The following is a 24039-nucleotide window of genomic DNA, read 5'->3' on the forward strand; positions in this document are numbered from 1 at the left end:
TTGAGTCAAAATTCATTTTTTGTGTCATCTAGTTCAATGTGAATTTCTGTAACCAAGAATTTTGAACAAAGTAATTTTTTATCTGATTCTTTATTGTGTTCCATTCATTTAGCAGCTTTTCCTCTCAGTGTAGATAAACCCAAATATTCCTTTTCTTTCCCTATGTTAGAGAATTTTTTCTTACTTCTCTGTTCATGCCAGGACTCTCTCTTTTCTTCCCTTAATTGATAGAAATCTTCTTGACTAGGTTATTGGCTGCATATGCTCACTGCTTTCTCACACATTATCCTTCTGCATTTTTGCTTATATTTCCACCATTTTCCTAAAAATTATTTCACAAAGTTCCTAGAGAACAAGCTCAACATGAGTTGAAAAGTATTTATTTAATGCTTTCTATATACCAGACTGTTTCTGGGTCTGAGTGAACAAGACTAGTGGTGAAAAAGACAAAGTCCCTCCTATAAGGGAGCTCACATTCCAATGAGGGAAATAAATAATAAATAAATACATTTTTTTGAAAGAAAAAAGATAACTTTGGGCACAAAATGGGATTTTTACTAGTAATAATAAAGAATAATGCAATGAAGTCAGAACAACTAGCTCCCCCATATTAAAATGATAAGGTGATATTTATAATTCAATTTTGTACAAAGCAGTCAGCAATTCTAAGTGGATCTTGTTTATATTTGATGAAAAAAATAATTTATTTTCTTTGATAGGAAGAGAAATAATTTCTTTTTCCTGGTTTAGCTCACTATATAAGACTTCAAGCATGGATCTTTCCTCCTATTCTTATTATTTAATGTAAGAATTTAAATATCGGTCTTTTAGAAATAAAATTTCCAGGGGTGCCTGAGTGGCTCAATTAAGCATCCAACCTTTGATTTCTGCATAGGTTATAATCTTAGAATAAGGAAATTGAGCCCTGTGTGGTGCTCCTCTCTCAGCAACGGAGTCTGCTTGAAATTTTCTCTCTACCTCTGCCGTTCTCCCCACTGCTTATAACCTAAATAAGTAAGCAAATAAGTGTTTTTAAAAAAAGAAATAAAATTTCCAGACCATAGTATGTGATATATTCCATATTGAAATTGAGGATTAAGTTCAGGTGAGGGCAAAGATTCACCTTTTTTATGTGTAATATAAAAATCATTATTTTAAATGTTTATGTTATATGACTATATGACTCAAAGGCAGGAAATAATAACTGCTATGAAGAAAATAGTGGCAAGGAAAAGAGAGTAGCAGGGATGGGTTTATTTTAGTCTGATAAGGATGGATTTTCTGAGGGGGTGACATGTATGAAGTGAAGTTAGTGTGAAGATTAAGGAGGCAGAAGGAACAGCATGTGGGGGTGCCTGGCTAGCTTAGTCGGTAGAGCATATGACTCTTGATCTCATGGTGTGAGTGCAAGCCCCACGTTGAGCATGGAGTCTACTTTAAAAAAAAAAAAAAAGAACAGCATGTGGAAAGGCCTGAAATGATCTAAATTTTGTGTTTCAAAGCTGTTCCATGGAAAATTGTCAGTAGTCAGATAATTTCTCCCTTCCTTAAGCACCCACATTTAGTAATGGATGAACATTGGAGCATTAAGAGCTATCTTTCTTTCCCCATCTTCATAATTCATCTTCTGAACTCCTTGCAGGATCAGCTATGATTTCCTTTGAGACTGCATCACAACTGCAGCAACGTCTTCCTCTGCCCAGTTCCATCATTTTCTTCTCTTCTCTTACATGGGTTTTGATCCCAAAAGGTCATCTTAAAACACTTAAGTGTAGGCCCATGGATGTAGGGACGCTTCTACATAATGGTTGTCCCCCTCAACCTCATACATAATTGGATATTAGTTAACACCTGCCTTCTTGAAATTGTTTTCTCTTTGGCCACTATGCCACTCTACTCTTGATGTTCCTAGGTTCCTAGGTCTCTAGACGCCTATTGATGTAAAACTTCTTCTGTTAAGCCCCTAACATGGTCATTTCATGATGTGTGTCCACTGACAACAAATTGCTGTTTTCACTGATCTTCTCAGTGGCCTCACATGTTATCATTATCTTACCATGTGCTTCAGACTGAACCCTATATGCTGTAGATTGAATCCCCTGGGACAAACACTCTGAGGTGAGGATTAGTATGCAGGAGGATTTTTACAGAGTCAGAATAAACCATAACTGAGAATAACTAAGTTATTCCATAACTAATAAGTTATAGCTTATTATATACAATAACTAATAAGCCATAACTAAGAATAAGCCATGACAGAGACCAATTTTCTTTTTGACAAAAGACTATTTGTTGGTAGAGCAGAGAAATGTGCTACAGATAGTATATTTGTGTGTTGCTAAATCTTTGTAAAGGCCATTAATGTCATTCCCATGAACAAAATGGGAAAATGAACCACAGGCAAGAGTAATTATATGGTTTTGTATTTGGATGCCTGTGTCTAAGGATATCAAGTCAATATGCTTAAAGGCTGTTTTCTATTCACTGACTTTCTTTAAGAATTAAATGAGAATATCAAATGAATCCTTATGACATTTTTAGATAACATGAAACCAGGAGGTTTAAAAAATATGCTGGGTGACAGAATTAGGTTCCTTAAAGTTCTTGACAGGCTAGAATAATGGGCTGAATCCAATAAGGTAAACTTAAATTGTGACATGTGTTGTTAGGTCCTGTATTCGTATCCTCAAGTCAACTACTTAGGAACAGTATGAGGAAGACCGGATTTAATAACAGCATATATACAAAGGAACAGAGGCCATAGATCTTGTCCCTGACTACACATTTCAGTCACTTGGGTAGAATTTTAAATATGCCAGTGCACAGGATCCACCCTCAGAAATTCATATTAATTAGCCTGGGGTAAGGACCAAACATAAGAACTTTATAAAAGCTTTTGAGGTGACTTATATGTCCAGCCAAGTTTTATAACTACAAATTTTAGCATACTATGATTGGCTGTGTGATATCACTGCCTCTTCTCTGGTGGGCAAAAAAAAAAAAAAAAAAAAAAAAAAAAAAGAAAGAAAGAAAGAAAGAAAGAGTAGGTGAAGTAATCTAAAGAGAAGGAACACCACATCATCCTTAGTAGCATGGGCTTTGGAGTAAGGTAAAAGTGGTTCTAGTCCCAGTTCTACTCCTTTCAAGACATGTGACCTTAGTCTTTTTTCACCTGGATTTTCTCTTCAAGGTAACAATAATAGTGCCTAATTCTTAGAGGTATTGTGAGGACTGAATACGATTTTTCATGTAGAGTACTTGGTATGAGGCTTGGCATACAGTTAATGCTAAAAAAATGTTAGCAGACATCATTGTTAAATGGTAGTAGTAGAATTATCAGATTTAGAATGTTTAAACCAATTGGCTCTTCTCTGGCCTAAGTGAAATGTAATAGGATTTAATTTCTAAGTATTAATCTTCAAAAAGATAGGCAGCCTGCTTTCAGCTCTGGTCATGAACGAGCAAACTAAATGTATCTAAGGAGCATTCAAAACCACTGATGTTGTCAGTCTGGTGACAAAAAACAATATATATATATTTTTAAATCAAAGTCTTGTCATGAGGTTAGATTATTTTGTGCAAAGCAGAAAAGTGGAATTAGGACAAAGGGGCAGAAATGAATGGGGAAGGATAGTTCAACAGTCAGAGCCTCTTCCTCCAAATGTATTAAAGGCCTCATCAGAGACTGGGCTGAGTGGTGGGGGTTTCCAGTGACCTCTGAATTCACTGATGATCTCTCATTAAACATCTTTTCTGTCACTCTTTCCTTTCTCCATCCATTCCAACTCATCCTTTACCCTGCTGAAAGGTGAATCTTCTTTACTGAGTGAAGCATGGATCATGAATCTCTTTAGTGCACCAAAATCCTTCTGTAGCTATTACACTCTGAACTGATACAAAATTCTCTGCCTGGTACTTGAAGTCTTCTAGTGCATTTCTATTGTTCTAGAATATTCTAGTCTCACCTACTGCTGCTCCCCATTTCATCCACTGGAAAGATATAGTTGTGCCTCCTCCAATATAATTGGGCTTACTTGACTTTGTGCCATCAGCCACATTCTTTCCAAGCCTAAACTGGAATGTTATATCAGTGAGCAGCTCTTAGAAGTTGCCATTTGAATAAAAATTGCAAAGTATTTATTTCCCCTCTGATGAATATTTTTTGGTTTTATAAACCTAAAATATCGGTTTTAACATCTAGGTGAGATTTCTTACCTGGTAAATTATGCATTCGAATTCTAACCTTGCAGCCTTTAGTCAACAGCCTCAATAAAGGTTCAGCCTCACATTCTTCCTCAACACAGTGGTTCAGACTGGCCCTCTGTCCGTGTATTATAACTGTTGGACTCATTTTTCTATTCATGTGGATGCTCTTTAACACTTTTAAAGGACACTTACATTTTCATGAATTCACAAATTTGTAAAAGACATCAAAATATATTTCAAAATTTTATGGATATAATACTACCTAGCTCACAATATAATTATTGAGAGGGAGTGAATGCTTCTGTTCTTGGTGATTCCTTCAATGTGAAGCGATCCTTATAAATTTAACAGTTCTAGCTCCTCTCTGCCCCATACAGATGCACTGAAATCATTATAAGGTTGGTTAACTCAGGAATATTAAATTTAGGTTGTTCTGTTCAGGTGCTTTTGCAATTAGGAATGGGCTGCCCACAGGATACATTGATCTACGCTGCCCCTCCAGGGACAGGCTCCTCCCTTGTAATGGAAGGTACTGCTAGGTGCTACTGCTGGGCTCAGTGCTGCTATTGTAGTGGCTAAATTGGCCTCATCTGGGGTTAGGAAGCCATTGGCTTTTTACCTAAGCTATAAACTTGAACTCTGTTTTATTAGGAAGAAATATCATATTTTGAGAATTTTCTACCATTGTCTTAAGTCTAAAGTTTTTTTTCAGAACTGAGGTGGGGAGCAGTGAATTTCTTACATACTGTTTCCTCCTCAGAGACACCAATAGACACCTCCTCAGAGACACCCAATTTCTTACATATTGTTTCATCCTCAGAGACACCTAAAGTCAGATCAAATGATGTGTTAATAAGAATAATGGAGAAAGTTTTGAGATGTGAAAGTTGACTTGTCAATACCTCTGTTTTTTTGTCTTCTAAAGAAGCCTCTGCCAAAATGCAAAGAGCTTTTCTAGGCCCTGCTTTATAATTATTAGCATTTTACCAATCCCTTCAACTCCAAATTTATATATTTATAAAACATAATCCCAGCTACTTATTAAACAAAATAATAATATGTTAAACAAATAATAATTTAATGCATCAAGTGAGTATAACATCCTGGGTACATAGTCTTTTTATTAATAGACTTAACTTGGAGGAGCACTCAGGTTTTATAGAAAAATTGAGGGATGCCTGGGTGGCTCAGTGGTTGAGCATCTGCTTTCAGCTCAGTTTGTGATCTTGGGGTTCTGGGATGGAGTCCCACATCAGGCTCCCCATGGGGAGCCTGCTTCTCCCTCTGCCTGTGCTTCTGTTTCTCTCTGTGTATCTCTCATAAGTAAATAAATAAAAACTTTAAAAAAAGAAAAAAAAGAAAAACTGAACACAAAATATAGAATTCCCATATACCCCCTCATATTCCTCCCTCCCCAGTCTCCTCTATTATTATTATTTTGTAATAAAATGGTATATTTGTTACAGTTTATGAACCAATATCAATACATTATTTTAAACTAAAATCAATAATTTTTATTTTTTATTTTATTTTGTTTAAATTCAATTTGCCAACATATAGTATAGCACATAACATCCATAGTTTATATTAGGGTCCATTCTTGTATACTTTATTTTATTTTTACTTTTTTAAATAAAGATTTTATTTATTTATTCATGAGAGACAGAGAGAGAGAGGCAGAGACGCAGGCAGAGGGAGAAGCAGGCTCCATGCAGGGAACCCAACGTGGGACTCCATCCAGGGTCTCCAGGATCAGCCCTGGACTGAAAGTCATGCTAAACCGCTGAGCCACCTGGGCTGCCCCATTTTTGTATACTTTATGGGTGTTGAAAAATGTATAATGACCTCTATCTACCATCATAGCATCGTATAGTTCTACTGCCCTAAAATCCTTCCTTCCCTCCAACCACTGTCCCCATAATTTTACCTTTTCCAGAATGTATTATTCAAAGGATTAAAATAATACAGTATGTAGCTCTTTCCAATAGGCTTCTAAGGTTCTTCCATGTCTTTATATTTTACTTCTTTTCAGTACTAAAGAATATTCCATCGTATGGATGTACCACAGTTTGTTTATCCATTTACATATCAAAGGACATCTTGGTTTCTTCCAAGTTTAGCAATTATGAATAAAGCTGCTATAAACATTCATGCACAGATTTTTGTTTAGAATGTATAAACATTCATGTGCAAATTTTTGTAAATTTTCAACTCCTTTGGGTAAGTGCGAAGGAACATGTGATAACAGTATGTTTAGCTTTGTAAGAAATGGCCAAACTATCTTCCAAAGTGCTATATGGTTTGTATTCCCACCAGCAAAGAATGGAAGTTTCTATGGCTCTATATCCTTGCAACATTTGATGTTGTCAATGTTATAGATTTTAGCTATTCTCTGAGGTATGTGTTTTTATCTCATAATTGTTTTAATTTGCATTTCCATAGTGATATATCATGTTTAGCATCTCTTTGTATTTTATTTGTGTCTTGTGTCTTCTTTGGTAAGATGTCTTTCATATCTTTTGACTATTTTTAAATTGTTTTCTTATTGAGTTTAAGGGTTATTTATATATTTTGGATATTAGTCCTTTATTGGATGGGTGTTTTGTAAATATTTTCTTTATGAATTATCTTTGTGTCTTTCACAGAAAAGTTTTTTATTTTAGTCAAGTCCAATTTATCCTTTTTTTCTTTCATGGATCTTCCTTTTGGTATTGTGTCTAAACCATTACCAAACTCAAGGTTGCCTAGATTTCTCCTGTGTTATCTTTTAGAAATTTTGTAGTTTTTGCATTTTACATTTAGGCCTATGATCTCTCTTGAGTTAATTTTTGTGAAAGATGGAAGGTCTGTCTCTAGATTCATTTTTTTTTTGGCATGTGGATATTCCACTGTTCTGACACCATTTGTTGAAAAAAGATAGCTTTTTATACCTATCATTTCTTTCAGAGAAAATTCTCTTTTCTCTCACTGCTACACATTTGACAGGTTCCACTATCCAATACCCAGATTGTAACCAAGAAAATGACCAGCAGTTGATGCTTTATTGGTGATATGACAGGTCGATATATGACACCAGTAATTTAAACTAGGTTATTTATTTGGATCAGTTGTATAGGTTGTATGAAGCTTGATGTCTGACACATCAGCTTTGGCTATGTATTCACTGCTTAGTCAAATCTTGTAATACAATTTCTATGTAAATTCCTGTCAAAAGATCATATCAACAGCAAAAGTATTGACTTTCTGTGGCTATTACAACATTGATTGGCATTCAAATTAAGGAATATACCAAGGAATTGAGGTTATAGTTCTCATTTTGAGAATAGAAGAATCCTGGCCAGTGTTTTTCAATGGACATTCAGTGGAGTGACTGCATGATAATCAGCTAAGCTAGGTGTTAGAAAATGCAAATTCATGGACCACACTCAGACTCAAATTTATTCTGTGGAAGGTAACCTGTCTCTTAACTTTGCTTAGACATTTTCCAAATATCTTTTGAGCTGAAAACCTAGGAAATAACCCTGGTGGAAGGCCTAAATTTCCCAGGGTACCATGCAAAATGTAATTATCTGTTGTGGCATTTAAGTGGCAGGATTCCAAGCTTGTATGTCCAGTGAAAGAAGCATCTTTAAGTATTTGGCTTTATTTGTGTGTTGAGGGGAGGGTATCTTTGTCTAAATGTCTCATATGCATTTCACATTTAACTTTTCTGAAGATGAGCATGTTATTGTATCACCAAATATATGACTACTACAGCTTCTATCTTGGTGAATAACATAACCACTCAGATGCTCAAACCAAAAATCTGAAAGTGTTTTTTCAGTTTTGTTCAGGTGATTATATCACCCTTGATTATCACTTAAGTATATCCATTCTCTTCCACTCATATTCTCAATGTTTTAGGTTAAGCCCTCATAATTTTAGGGCCTATTTTACCACAATGGCCCCTTAATCCCTTCATTCTTAATCCACCTTTCACACAGATTGTTGTTATAATACACTTAATACTATGTACATCTGTTGGTGTCAGTAACCTGATTGAAATATTACAATTTAAACTCATCAGCATAGCAGAAATCTCTTCATGATCTTAGCTTTAGATATCCTCTTTAGCTTTACCTTCAGTTACTCTTCCAGATTTACACTGTGTTTCAGCCACCATTAATTACATTTCTTTGAATATTTTCATTCACCTTGGTCTGAAGTATCCATCCTTTTTCTTTTCCTGGCTGGAGTTAACTCTGCCATAAAGCCTTCACTGATAGACATTGCCCTCCCTATATTTAACAGTGCTTCTCTATGCTTGCCACATTTATTTGCAGTTGTTTATTTAGCTGTTTCACCTCTTAATCAAATGGAACTCCTAGAAGACTGAATTTCTTTGTACAGATTTTCCTATATATATGACTGTATGAAAACTTAATACCGTGCTGAAACACACATTCAGGATTTCAATTTCTGACAAAGTGGAATCTCATGAACTTGGGGGGAAAGGCTATACAAATACAAAAGAAATAAATAAAATATTGGAAAATGCAACATTTTAAATAAGTAGATGAGTTCACAGGAAGAGAAGCAGTATATACACAGTCCAAAATGGGAATAAGCCTATGAAAGAGAGCAGGAGTATCAAGGTGACTTTGCACCTCCACTGGAGAGAAAATGTGCTAGAGTTCAGATTCTTAATCTACAACACTGAGGCCTAGATCTCAATTCCTAGAAAGACAAAATGAAGCTGTAGCCTTGGGAGGTTGTGAGAATGAGGTCTTTAGTTAGTCACCATCTTTGAGTGGCTACAAATATGGCAAAAAGTTCTTCTGGCACAGAGAGACAAAAACAACACTTGTCTGTTTTCTAGATCACAGATAAAAAAAAGTCATCACTAATTATTTAAAACCATAGGCCTAAACTGTTGCAAGTTTGGGGTGAAATATACATTATACACATTGTTCAGCATCCCCCATGCTCAGAAATTTATACAAAATTGGTCCCAGGCCAATAAAACACTCCAAAGTCTGACAGAAGCAAACATTGAGCACCTGGGAAGGACATGCTCTCAATCAAGCAGAATGGGCTTCCCACAGATCAAAGATAAATCCACAATTCAAATTTAAGGAACAATCCACAATTAAGGAACATAAAAATCAGTAATCAAGAATCAGCATAGGGCAGCTATAGCAAAGCAGAATTAGACCCCTCTAAGAGCAATGAAATAAATGTATTTTATGTTATTAAAAATACCAGTTGAAGTAATAAAAAGATACCATGATAAAAATAGTAATATTTGAAACACAACCAAATATTCTCCTAGAAGTAAAAAGTAGTTACTAAAAAATAAAAAATAAATAAAAAAATAAAGGGTGCATGGGTGGCTCGGTCAGTTAAGCATCTTATTTCAACTCAGGTCAGGATCTCAGGGTTCTGGGATCCACTGTTCATCAAGCTCCCCACTCAGCAGTGAATCTGCTTGTCCCTCTGCTCCTCTCCTCTCTTGTGCTATCTCTTTTCCAAATTAATAAATAAAATCTTCAAAATAAAATAAAACCACAATCAGTGAGCTTAACAGCATAATAAATACAACTGAAGTAGAAGTTCATGAATGGGAGTATAAATCTGAGAATCTTCTTATAAACAATACCTAACTTAAATGTGTGCAGGAGCACACAGATAAGTAGTTTGCATTAAAGATATTAAGGTCAAACTTGCATTGATAAGAGAATGTCCTAATAAAGACATTTTAGCTACCTCTTTTTAAGTATGAGATCACTTGATAAACAAGGGTAGTAAAGCCATTAAGGACAAGAGAATGGAATGGGCAGATGCATAGAGGTAGAGACTTAAACGGATGGAAAAATGAAAAAAAAAAGTCAAAGACATGGAAGATAGAATGTGAAAGCCCATCAGATATCTAGGAGAAGTTTTAAAAGGAGAATAGGTAGTATAGAAAAGACAACAGCATTAGATGCAGGAATTAAAGCAAACTCCAAAGTAGACATATGGAAATAAATGCATACATAGGTACCTTTTAGGGAAACTGCAAAACATCAAAGATGAAGAGATCTGAAAAGTAACTAGAGGAAAAAGACCTACAATGCAATGGCAATCTGAATGCAGACTACTCAACAGCAAAATTAAGTGAGAGGAAATAGAATATCAAAATATTTGTAATATCAAAGTATAGATAATAAACACTCATCAGAATAGAATGTTGTATCTAGTTAAAATATTTTTTCAGTAAAAGCACAAAATAGACATCGGCAGAAATGAAGAGTGTTTACTTTTAACTGACCCTTACTGCTTGCCTTTCCTAAGCAGAACTTATCTTAAGGTCAGGGAACATAATGAATGGCTGTTCTATGCCAGGCATAGTTCTAGGTGTTTGGGAAAAATCAGTAAACAAAGCAAACATCTCTTCCATTCTGAAGCTCTTATCCTACTAGTGAGAGACAGACAATTAAAAAATGGCCATAATGTAATAATATGTATGTCAGAAGATAATAAATGTTATGGAAAAAAAGAATGTGAATAAAGGATGGGAGCTATTAGGACTTTGGGAGGGATTATGTTCCAATATTAATATTGTCAGGATAGCCCCATTTAAGCAAAGATTTGAAGTGAGAAAAGAGCCGACAAAATAGTTATCTAGGAGAAGAGTGTTAACATTCAGAAATAGGCAACACAAAAGCCTTACAGCAAGATCATAACTGGCATCTTCCAGGACAAATGAGAATGCTGGCATGACTGGAGAAAGTCAGCAAGGTGATAAAAGAGAAGACATTGCAGAGTTCTGAAAAGAAAAGTGATATAGTCTGACTTTTGTGTTTAAAATAGCACTATGAAAAATAAAATAAAATATCACTATGACTGCCATGTTAATGGTAGACTGAAAGGGACAAAGGAGACAGGGAGACTAAGAGGTAATTGCGGTAATAAAGCCAATTGATGATGGATGGCTTGGACCAGAGTGAACTTCTATGGGTAATTAAAAGTGTCTGTGGTCAATAGATGATATACTGAATTAAGAAATGAATAAATTCCTTACAAACATACAGTTTTCCAAGTGTAGAGAAATGCATTCCTGATATATTATCTGTTAGATTAGAAAACTTTAATTATGAATATCAGATAATGCATATTTAAATGATTCCATCAATAGGATGGCATTAAGCACTTTATATATGTAGTCTTGAATAGAAAATTTTTAAACAGATAAGAGGATTCTGAGGAGGTTTACAGTATTGTTTTGAAGTTAAGATGTTATCACATAGGGGTACCTGGGTGGCTCAGTTGGTTAAGCATCTGCCTTCAGCTCAGGTCATGGTCCTGGGATCCAGCCCTGTATGGGGCTCCCCGCTCAGTGTGAAGCCTATTTCTCCATCTCCCTGTGCCTGCTTCTCCCCCTGCTTGTACTCTCTCTCCCTCTGTCCAAGAAATAAATAAAATCTTAAAAGAAGTTAAGATATTACCATATAAAATGTGTGCTAAATAAGTCTGAATAAGTCTAGAAATTAGAAAGATTATTTAATTTATAGATGTGTGCCTGGAAAACATTTCTCAGTCTGGTTACCATGTTTCTTCATTTCTCACAATGTTTGTAAACCTTCCAGAGCATCAAGGAGTCAAAGGTACAGTTGAGGCAACCGTACATATTTAATGCATAAACAAATAATTGTGTGACATATGGCCATCAACCAAGTACTTTCAAATCAATGATCTCATGTGATGCTCATGAAATTTCTATAAAAAAGGTTGAGCAGACACCAATTGTATCCTCAGTTTACAGAGGAGATACTGAGATCCGGAGAAGACAGTGACTTTTCATAACTCATTCCACTAGAAATACACCATGAAGTGGAACTTAAATCAGATTTCTGGACTTCAGAAGTTGATTTTATGCTTCTATTCCACAGCTCTGATTAGACTTGGCCATCAAGTCCCAACGTAGTTGAGGGTCGGAGTTGAGTACTGAAAACAGCTGTGTCCACAAAGAATGTAGTCACAACCACTGTCAGGGTAGCTGACTCCTCACCCCACAAGTCCCCCCACATACATATGCACACAACTAAAGCCTTATAAAATAAGAGAAGCTGTGGCCAAGAGCAGGAACATATGATAAATATATGAGATTTTATTTTGTGCAACTTTTTTGCTCTCTCTTTTTTAAAGGAATTTGTATAGTTGAACATCCATTATTACTCTATCTCAGAGTAATTATGTTTTGGGTTCTGCATCATTAAATCTTATTGTCTATGTTGAAGACTCACTTTAAATTCACTAATTCTCTCTTCAAAACATAAAAAATTTAACTCAATGAAAATTCATTTAAGTTTGTTTGGGTATTATCAATCCTAGCTTCCCTGAATACATCAGTGTTTGCAAAGGTTAACCTGAGTGTGGCATGTGAACTTTAATTGCTGAAATTCTACATTACTTGAAAAACTAAAATGTGAAAGGTATGAACCAGTTTCTCTGGGGATTGGATTATATATCATCAAGTTGATTGGCTTTATAGAATTAGAATGTACATTTATCTAGGTTTGGTTGAATTAAGCATCTTTTTAACTTGGGTTTGTCTATATTAGTTTTAGGCTGAAAGCCTGGGGTAAAGATTTTCTTAAAACTAGTTACTTTTGCAAATAAGGTTTCCCTAATATCAGTTTGTTTTCCACCATCCAAAGAACTTAAATAACAGAAGAATTGAAATTGCCTTATGATATAAAAACTAGGGCAGCCCCAGTGGCGCAGCGGTTTAGCGCTGCCTTCAGCCCAGGGCATGATCCTGGAGACCCAGGATTGAGTCCCATGTTGGGCTCCCTGAGTGGAGCCCGCTTCTCCCTCTGCCTCTCTCTCTCTCTCTCTCTCTCTCTGTGTGTGTGTGTGTGTGTCTCTATGAATTAATAAATAAAACCTTTAAAAAATGATATAAAAACTATTACACCTATATGTGCTTGCTCTAAGAAACAAAACACTACTCAGGATTACAGGTGCATATGCAGTGTTTATCTGATATTGACATTTGACTGTATTTAAGACATGTTATATTATGTAGAATTATATTAAAATTAGAAACCTGACTTGAAAGTGTGTGTTAATTTAGCAGCCAATAACACAGTCACTCCCAATTTCTCCCTAAATAACTATACTGGAAAAGAAAAATATGACTTTACTACACTGAAAATGAGCTTTAAAAAGGCTGTGCAAGTAAGTGCTTAGAACAATGCTTTGCACTGAAAGGGCCTTTGCACATTCAACTCCCTCTTGTTGTATTTCTCCTCTGTATTATTCACCCATGTAATCTCTACTCTTCCTTCAAATTTCAGATCAAAGAGAAATTTCCTTAGGAAAATTTTTTCTGACTGTACCTTCCACCACATCCTCTGCCTTGGCACTTTATGAAATATTCAAAGTATTTATTTTACTAAATATTCATTAGTATGATTATTTGGTGAATGTCTCTATTACACCATAAACTCAGTAAGAATTGTATTTCTTGTAAAGATTTGATTTATTTATTTGACTCACACAGAGAGAGTGAGCACAAGTAGAGAGAGTGGCAGGCAGAGAGAGGGAGAGAAGCAGGCTCCCGGCTAAGCAGGGAGCCCAATGTGAGGCTCAATCACAGGACCCTGGGATCATGACCTGAGCTGAAGGCAGACACTTAAGGAACTGAGCCACTCAGGTGACCCTAAAGAATTCTAATTTTTTATCAGCATTATATCCCTAGCACAAAAATGTCTGGCATAAAATAGTTTCTCAGTAAACTATTAAGAAATGAATGAATGAGTGAATTGTCACATAGTAAGAACCAAATAAATGGTGGCCAGCATAGTATTATTTTTCATCTCTATATTAATGTGATGCTAAATTATGGTTTCTGGAATTTCAGAATGGGCATGGTCTTCATGTGATCCCTACATACTTATATGCTGAAGATATGATGACTACTCCCTAATGGGTCTGGTGGAACAGTGAAAAAACAACGTTTAGCTGAACCCAGAATAACACAAATGTTTCATAAAATCCAGTTTAGATTTAGGGGAATGGATGCACAAAATCTACAAAATAACCGAATAAAGAAAATTTCTACAGGAATTCAAGATTAATTTTTTTAAAGTGCCCATTTTGTTGGAACTACCTGAGCTTAGTGTTTACCTCAAGCTGCACCAAGTATAAATTTGGACAGTCATACTTTTACTGTGCTATTTCTGCATTTTTATTGGACCTGCATACTGCTTTCACTTTTCCCCAGTCAGTGCTTTTTTTTTTTTTTTTTTTTTTTTGTAGCCCTTCAGATTTGATAACATCAGGGATACAAGAGAGCCTTAGGTAGAGAAGAGATGTCAGGATCAGGCTTCTTTATGAGAGGTTAAATTCTCCCAAGCAATCCCTGGTAGTGGAACATATTGAACCACAGCAGCAAAGCATTCTAGACATTGTATGTTTTCACATACTCAGCTCAAAGTATCTAAGTGTGATAGGAGAAGTTACTTATACATTCAACACAAAAGAACCAGATGATTATCAAAAAGCCAGTATTAAACTGAAAGCTGGTCAGCACCCAAATGGACAGCTAAATAGGATAAAGACTAACCACACATCCTGCTTGTGCTTAAACACAGAATATAAGTGTGGGACCCAGGAAATTTAACAAAACCCCCTAACACTGGACAGAGCAGGACTGACTCTATTTTGTGCTGCACCCGCCTTGTGCTGACCTACTTATTACTTAGGGCACTGCCCCGCCCTAGTCAAGCCCAGGGCACACCCTAATTGGAAATCCGGCTCAGTGGACCGTGCAACTTTCTGCGTATCCCATTGGCCACTGGCCCCTATAAAGTTGCTAAGCCTCTTAGTCTTGGAGTCCAAGTCCCTGCTCCGCTGCATCGGGTATACCTGGACCCAGGCTCGAGCTTGTAAATAAACCCTCGTGTGTTTGCATCGGTGTGGTTTCTCGGATTTGCGATCTTGGGCACAACAATAAGTAGATCAAACTCCCTTGAGAATAAGTTAAGAGGGGAAGGTGAGAAAGAGAAGGAGCAAGAGTAGGAGGAGGATATATATGTGTATGTGTGTATATATGTGTCTATAGACTTACACACACAGTTTATAGCTAAAATAAAATAATGCTGAACCAGAAGAAGGGAAAATCATGTTTATGAAAAATGAAGACATATTTTCAATATTTTTAAAAAGATTTTATTTATTCAGAGAGACACAGAGAAAGAGAGAGGCAGAGATACGGCAGAGGGAGAAGCAGGCTCCATGCAGGGAGCCCCACCTGGTACTTGATCTCAGGACCCCAGGATCACACCCTAGGCTGAAGGCAGTCCCCAAACCGCTGAGTCACCCAGGCTGCCCTATTTTCGATATTTCTTGAAGAAACTTGAAAATCTCAGAAAACACACTATTATCCACTGTATACAAGCCATTCCAGTTATGAAATAGGAAAAAATACAAGAAGAAAAAAATTCAAAAATAAAAGTATCATGAGATTAAATTGGGAAGTGTATGACCCAAGAAAGGTTTAAAAAATAATAACGTAGCACCAAAGTGAAAATCCAAAATGATGACCTTAAGGAGAGAATTGTTACTATGAAACATAAGAGTTGCAAAGATCAAACTTAAGAGACACTCTTAGATGCAGTAGAAAAGGTTGAAGAGAAAAAAACTATGACAAAGAGTATGATCATTATGGAAGGAAAAGCTTCTTGATTCATTTTAAAAAATAACTGTGTATTGAGAACAATAAAATTGAACAGAGGAAATGATAATACCCAAGCTGAAAAAAAGATCTGATCATCCAGGTTGAAGAGTTCACCTTGCTCTAGGCAAAAATCAATGAAAAGAGCAACAAATTAGTTATGTCTGACAAATATTTGGATTATAAGGGTGGAGAATAAAATCCATTGGCTGTAGAGTGAAAACAAACATTACTGAGGACAGAAGTTAGATTGATACACATCCTCTATTTTTATTTTTTTATATATAAAAGAGAGGTATGAAAATTATTTACTTGAAAGATTTCACAACTTCACTGGAACAGGCAGCTTCACTTCATGACATTTCAATAATTTTCTGTCTATATACTTTCCTGTCATCATCTATAAATAAGAAATAATCCATGTCATCTAGAATTACTTTGGTGCCTCCAAATTCTGAGAGAAGAACTTTATTTCCAACTTTCACCTTAACTGGTTAGATCTCTCTACCCTTTCCTTTAGGGCTTGATCTAGTATTGTTTGCAATACTTTTCATTGAGATTTTTCTGGAAGCATAATGCTTCTTTTGGTTACAGTTTCAGCTGCACCCCTTTCAAAGAGGGGAAGAAACTTTCTAAAGTTTCCTTAGAAGTTCCAGTCCTGCCATGACTTTGGCAGAGGCAGTTCCTACATTGCTCTGGAGCTGCCACATCACAAGGAGACCTGTAGTCTGACCCTTGGATCACATGAACATGGAAAAGCTCACACATCCTCTCTTTAAAGCTAATGACCAGAATATAATATAACACATATATAATTTTGTCCTAAAATTATTTTACGCAGAAAACTTGAATGCAAGCATCGTTCTCAGAAATGCAAGAACACATAAAATATACTAGCTCTGTAAAAAATTACTTGAAGATTGGGATGCCTGGGTGGCTCAGCAGTTGAGCGTCTGCCTTTGGCTCAGGGCGTGATCCCAGAGTTCTGCGATCAAGTCCTACAGCAGGCTCCCTTCAGGAAGCCTGCTTCTCCCTCTGCCTGTGTCTCTGCCTCTCTCTGTGTTTCTCACGAATAAATAAATAAAATCCTTAAAAAAAATTACTTGAAAACGTATTCAAGTTGAATGAGAGCTTGATCTTAAAGTAGAAGAATAGGAATTTTGCTTAACCACATGGAGGGAACTACAAAGATGAAGTTTTTAATGTTTTGGCATTTTGAAAAATATGATATGTGATGTTTTGAAGAAAAATTGGCTAAATAATATTTTATGAATCTCCTAAATTAGAAACAGGACACCTCCCTTCTACAATAGTATATATAAGCAATAAAAATGCAAAAATAACATAAAAATGAGCAATGAGGAAATGAAGATGAAGTTATAGTAAGTGATAATCTGTACATGGCCTTATATGTAGATGCCGCTTTTATGAAATCAGTATGAACAACAGAGGCCTGAGTAAGGTAGAAGGGGTCCTGGCTGGATACAAACAAGCCTGTTAGGTGACCCACCTCAAAATATCCATAAGTCCTAACTGACCAATTAGTTACACCCAGACACAGGTACCATAAAGGAAAGTTCCATAGTTCCCATACCTCCTCACTTTCCACCTTAACCCCACCTGCCTCTTGGCAATCTTTTCATTGCTGTCCTGCTCAATGCTCCCTTGCAGTATACTCAATAAACTTCTTTCCTTTTTTTTTTTTTAATTTAAGATTTTATTTATTTATTTGACAGAGAGAAAGAGAGCACAAGCAGGGAGAAAAACAGGCGAGAGAGAGGGAGAGGAAGAAGCAGACTCCCCACTAAGCAAAGAGTCTGATGCAGGGCAAGATCCCTAGGACCCTGGGATCATGACCTGAGCTGAAGGCAGATGTTTAACTGACTGAGCCACTCAGATACCCCTTTCAATAAACTTCTATCTCCTTTTTTTTTTCTGCCTTGAATGAATTATTTCACTGCCTATGTTGCTGACCTCCACACAATCAGATTGCCCCACATTCGGTGGACCCACATCTGATTAGGAGGCTCCCACATTATAGAATAGGGTAACAAACTTGGCCTACAGAATAAGAGAAAAAGATTAAAGAACAGTAGACAAGCACAAGACACCAAGATCATAAAATAAATGAATTGAGAAAAGATTGAAGATAAAAATTATCAAAATGTAAATGAATTTTAAATTCTTTTTTAAAAGTTAAATAATATATAAGTTAAAATAACAAGCTTTAATCTCATAGGAACTTTGAGAAATCCATATAAAACACAAATGGTACACAAAGATTAAACACTAAAAATTGATTTAAAAAATTAAGTAAATATAAAAGCAGAACCAAATATAAAAGGACTCAGGAATTAAATAATCAAGACTTTTCAAGTGAAAGAAATTAAATATGATAAAAGACTTCATTTACATCATTATAGGTGTCACACAAAGTTAGAATAATCATGATCCTTTTGTCCTGAATAATCAAGCATCAACATATAAAGCAAAATATCATAGGATTAATACACAAAAATAGTAATTGTGGAAGACTTTACTATACCTCTATTTTTTTTTAATTTAAGGTAGATAAAAATAAATGAAGTTATAAAATTTGTACAATGTAGTAAGATTGAATAAGTAGATTAATATCAAAATTCACAAGCAGCTATTAGAGACTAGACTTTTTTTTTAAGATTTCATTTATTCATAAGAGACACAGAGAGAAAAACAGAGGTACAGGCAGAGGAAGAAGCAGGCTTCCTGCAGGGAGCCCCAATTCTAGGACCCGAGACCACACTTGATCTGAAGGCAGACGCTCAACCACCAAGCCACTCGAGTCTCGAGACTAGACTTTTTTATGTTTACCATTAACAAATTTATTGTATGCCAGGATATTTATGTGACTAGAAGAAAGTGGAAAAGGAGGAAATGAGGCAGATGATGTTAGACAGGTAGGCAAGAATCTGGGCATTTATTTTCTGATAGATCAGGGTAAATAATTTGAATTCAAGTAAAAATTTTTATTTTCTTTTTATTTTAAAGATTTTATTTATTTAGTCATGAGAGACACAGAAAGAGACAGAGACACAGGCTCCATGCAGGGAACCCGACGTAGGAATCGATCCTGGGTCTCCAGGATCACACCCTGGGCTGAAGGCGGCGCTAAACCGCTGAGCCACCAGAGCTGTCCTCAAGTAAGAATTTTTAGATAGGTTAAGATGAGTGCACAAATCGGAAGATCTTAATGGAATCCATTGTATCAGAAGGGAATGCAGAGTAATATGGAACACATGACAGTAGGTTTGGCAGTGGGAGAATGTGGATGTTTTCTTTTGATAGGTTATTATTTTTTTTCTGATGAAACAAGTGCTTAGGGCATTGTTGAGGGTAAGAAATAGAAAGGATTAGTAGAAGCTTTAAAAGATTATTATTGAATTTGTCACCTTTTGGAGTGGAGAAGTGAATTAAGTAGAGATATTATTAGGATTTTGGTTGGTCTCTAGGGCCCACTTGAGGTTTGTAAGCTTATATTGAAAGTGAGACTTAACAGCATGGTTGCTTGTTGTTTCACAGCCAAATCCAATTACTTTAGTGGGGACACAAAATAGATAAAGAAAAAGTTATCTTTACAGTTGGAATGTAAACTTTGCAAGTGTGGCAAACCTAAGCTGAATAACACCCCTGCCCCAGGTGTCCATGTCCTAATCCCTGGAACCTATGAATGTTACTTTATATGGCAAAAGGAATTTTGCACATATGATTGAACTTAAAAAAAAAAAAAAAAAGATTTTGCACAAATGAGATGAAGGGATTATCTTGGATTACCCAATGTGCCTGATGTAATCACAGAATTCCTTATGAGAGTCAGAAGATCAGAGCAAGAGAAAACAATGTGAAGATGCGGAGGTTGGAGTAATACAGCTAGCAGCCAAGCCAAATACCAGTCTCTGGAAGCTGGAATAGGCAAAGAATGGATTTTTCCCTGGAACCTCCAGCAGAAATCAGCTCTGCTAACACCTTGATTTCAGAGCTATGAGACCAATTATAGAGTTCTCATCTCTAAAACTGTAAGAGAACAAACTTGTGTTGTTAACCACTAAGTTTGTGGCAATTTGATAAACCAAATGATTTCAGTGAAGAGGGGCAATGGAGTTGAGGTGTGCTGCAGCAGAACAATCTTAATGATAGCAGGGAGGGAAACAAGAACATAGGGTGCTGATGACCACAGGAAGTGGCAAGGCATGTTATAAAGCAGTAGAAATACCACAACTAAAAGAATGGGAAGAGAAAGGAAAGGAAAAGAGAAAAAAGAATAAGCTCATGTATTGTTATTCAGGTAATAAGTGAAAGATAAAGGATACCATTAAAATAGCAGAGAGTAAAAGGATAAATAACCAAATAGAGGGCCATCGGCATAAACAGATATAGAATACAAAAATATAAATGTTTTTTAATTATGAAAAGAGCTAAAAATGAAAGATGAAGGAAATATAAAAAGAAGAAATAGCAATTATATATCATAGTATAACAAAATGATATGACAGTATTAAAAGTTTTAATTGCATATTGTATTAAAAATACACCTAAAATAGGATACAGGGAGGCTAAACTGAAGGATGGACAAAAGCAATATTTTAGTTTATTAACCAAAAGAAAAAGGTTACAGTCCTAATGTCAAAGTAGCATCCAAACTAAAAAGTATTAAAGATCACATAAAGGGTACTTTCTAATGCTGAAAGATATCATTTACAAAGAAGATATAGTAGTTACTGACATCTGTTAAACACATCTATTCCCTTTAAAGAAGAGAAACTACAGGAATTGCAAAGATAAATGGGTAAATGTATTACTAACAAAAGGATTTCATTCAATACTCTCAATAGAAGACAGATTTCATATATATGTATGAATCCTATGTGATTTCACAAATCTGGAATCATGCAAGATCTTCTCAGTATATCAACCGTGAGTTTTTGTGATTCCATTTTCTGTTTGACATGTCAAATTAAGTTCGTTGTTTAGAGCTATATTTGTGATGGTATGTGTGTTTGTAACTTTAAGACAGATATCTGATTTGCCTGGCCCTTGTAACAGTATAGGAAATGTCTATTAATCATCAAAATGAGGCAATTGATCTACATGTTGACTTTTGCCCCAAATAATGAATGAAATTATTAATCCTGGTTAATTCTAGTTTTCAGATAACATAAAATATCTCATGGGAGAAGATGAGATAAACACATTAATTAGATTAAAAGAAAGGAGTGACCAGTTTGGATTCACATTGTACTTCAAAATATCGACACACACGTTTTTTAATAGCTCCTCAGACTCCTCTTTTATGCAATCTTGAATCATGCTGTGCACTGATCCAAAATGACATTTCAAAGCCTTTTGCTCCATCAGTACCCTTCTCTCTATCATGTCTGATGCTTACAAGAAATACTGTCAGACATTCTGAGAACTATCTATCACCAGGCAGTCAGATGAATGCAGAATCAGATAATTTAAATCCTGTACATGCTGAACAAAAGATAATCCATTTAGGGAATGGGAGGTTTAAAAAAAGGTCACTCCAGTCTGATAATGTCCATAGCAGCAAATCCTACATTTTCCTGTTGGATAAAATTATATACTAGACATTTACAAAGCCTCTTTCCTAGTCACACAGAAAAACTAATATTATTCTGAGTGACAATTTTAAGACAACAGTACCATGATAGAAGCCTCTAAAACATAAATATTGGACAAGAGACTTTTTTGTTCATCTTTAGGGAATTTCTCATGAACATTTCCAGAATAATTTCAGGTTATATAGAAATAAAACTAGAATTGTATATTGACATGTGCATTTTTATTCTTTATATAATCCCATTCATGGACTTTCTTTCAACAGTGAAAAAGATCATCAAACTATCTCTTTACTCTTACTTAAGTTATATGTGTTTGTATTATTTAGTACTTTTCTTTTTTGTTTCTTCTTTTATTTTTTTCTAGCTTTGGCCATTTTTTAATTCATTTTTCTCTCTCTTTCCCCTTGCAGTTGACCGTCTCTAATCAAACCTAAACTGTATCTCTTTCTTATCTGACTTATTGATCTCTGAACATGTGCTATGTATTGGTCCTTCTGTGCCTCAACTTTACCTGGGTGCCTTTACCCACTACTATTTTTAATATTATAAATTCTCACAAACTCTAAAATCCCTTCTTCTTTCTAAAGCAATTGTAGCTAATGATTATATCCCCTCCTTTTGCCCTCCTACCATACTCATTTCCTATTTTTTCTATGGATGCTTTCTTTTGTTTCTTACTGTTTTCTATGTACATTTCCTGTTCCCAGATAGAGAAATAGGGCAATTTTATACTGTTCTCAAAAGTTGGATTAAGTATGTGTCAGTAGATATTTTTTATGTCATGATGCCCATAATGCCATAATGCCACAAGTGAAATATATCTATGGTAGTTAATATTGTGGTATAATTTTAATAGAATTCAAGATGTCATTGACTTCTGACTTGAGGAAAAACACTGGTTAAGTAGTATTAAAAACAAAATGTTTGGTAGGGTATCTGTCTCCAATGTGTTTCTAATATTTGAGAACTATTGTGTCTCTTGGGAAAAATTAACCAATTTACACAAAAGTAAAAAAAATTCCTTATTTTTCTCTTGATGTATGTATTCATTTCTTGAATTCATTCATTCAATTAAAGTTGCCAAATTTAGCAAATAAAAATGCAGGGTGCCTAGTTAAATTTGAATTTCTCAATATTGCATGAGATATACTATACTTAAAAATTCTTTGTTATCTGAAATTAAAATTTTTAGGATCCTATATCTTTTATGGCAGCTCTAGAGGAAATATGCATATCAATAAAATGACTGACTATGGAATCCAGGCAGATTTGGCAGATGAGTCAGTGCTAGAAAATAAGGAAGAATTGAAGAATAAATGCTCAAAATAAAAATGAGGAACAGTTTAGCATAAGTGGAAAAGTGTGAGAGATGGAGATTGGCCAGAGGAGGGGGCATTCAGAGCATCAATCTTAACAGGTAGAGAGATTTTGAGTGATAAATTCTATAGTGGGGCCATGCCAAGGAAGAGTTCAAATTGAGTGGAGATAGCATCAGACTTAAGTTTAAGAATGATCAAAGCTAGCAGCTCTTTTGCCCAAGGGTCCTGTCCCCATGCTTTAACAAAACCATCATTTTGCACCCCCCCCAAAAAAAGATCAAAGCCAGTATACTAAAATGATCACCTATATGGATAATTAATTCATCTACAGTCACAAATGGCAAGGGTTTGAGTAGAGAGAATAACTATATGAATCAGATGCTAAACTGATATAGAGAATTAAGAACTAAAATTATATAGAGAATTTTATGCTAAAGGAGGTAAAAATAAGGCAAAAGTAATGGAGTTTTGTCTATAATCACCTAAATCATTTAATGCATTTCAACTACTTGCATTAAAAACAGAATTTGTGTAATACTTGTATATTTGAATTTACTAATGTATTTGATTAAGTTTTAAACAAAGCTCATGGAAATCTGATCATAATTATTTGTTTTACATGGTATGAGTTTAATTATATGATATGTTTTTAAAGAATGGAAGGCCTCAATTACATTTTGTGATCCCATAATAACTGTTTCTCCTTGAGTTAGGGCTCTATTTTGACAGGGACTTATTACAATGTTTTATCAGAGAATTCATAAAATTACTGGAAGGAGGAGTGTGTGGGTGGTTCAATTGGTTAAGCCTCTACCTTTAGCTCCAGTCATGATCTTGGGGCTAAGAGCAAGCCCCACATCCAGCTCCCTGCTCAGTGAGGAGTCTGCTTGTCCCACTTCTCTGCTTCTCTCCATAACTTCTTCAATGTCACTCTCTCTCTCTGATAAGAAAAATATTTTTTAAAATTAGTGGAAGGATATCACATTTAGAATATTATAGTAAAAAACTCTGGGGGCACCTGGGTGGCTCAGTCATTTGGGTGCCTGATTTCAGCTCAGGTCATGATCTCAGGTTTGGGAGATCAAGCCCCCCACAACAGACTCTTGTGTCTTCTCATGAATAAATAATAAAATCTTAAAAAAAATAAATGTCAATTTATTTATTTGTTTTAAAGATTTTATTTATTCATTCATGA

At 35.3% G+C, this 24039-nt stretch overlaps 1 long non-coding RNA gene and 1 pseudogene across 2 annotated transcripts in view; one reads left to right on the top strand and one right to left on the bottom strand.

Moving 5' to 3' along the window:
• The window catches only part of LOC140639901 (uncharacterized), a 232511-nt gene that overhangs the window by 167333 nt on the left and 41139 nt on the right, over positions 1-24039 (top strand). The gene's annotated exons all lie outside the window — the stretch shown is intronic.
• On the bottom strand, positions 16230-21295 carry LOC140640610 (10 kDa heat shock protein, mitochondrial pseudogene; annotated as a pseudogene).

The sequence above is a fragment of the Canis lupus genome, chromosome 9 (assembly GCF_048164855.1).
Source record: "Canis lupus baileyi chromosome 9, mCanLup2.hap1, whole genome shotgun sequence".
Taxonomy (NCBI): Eukaryota; Metazoa; Chordata; class Mammalia; order Carnivora; family Canidae; genus Canis; species Canis lupus.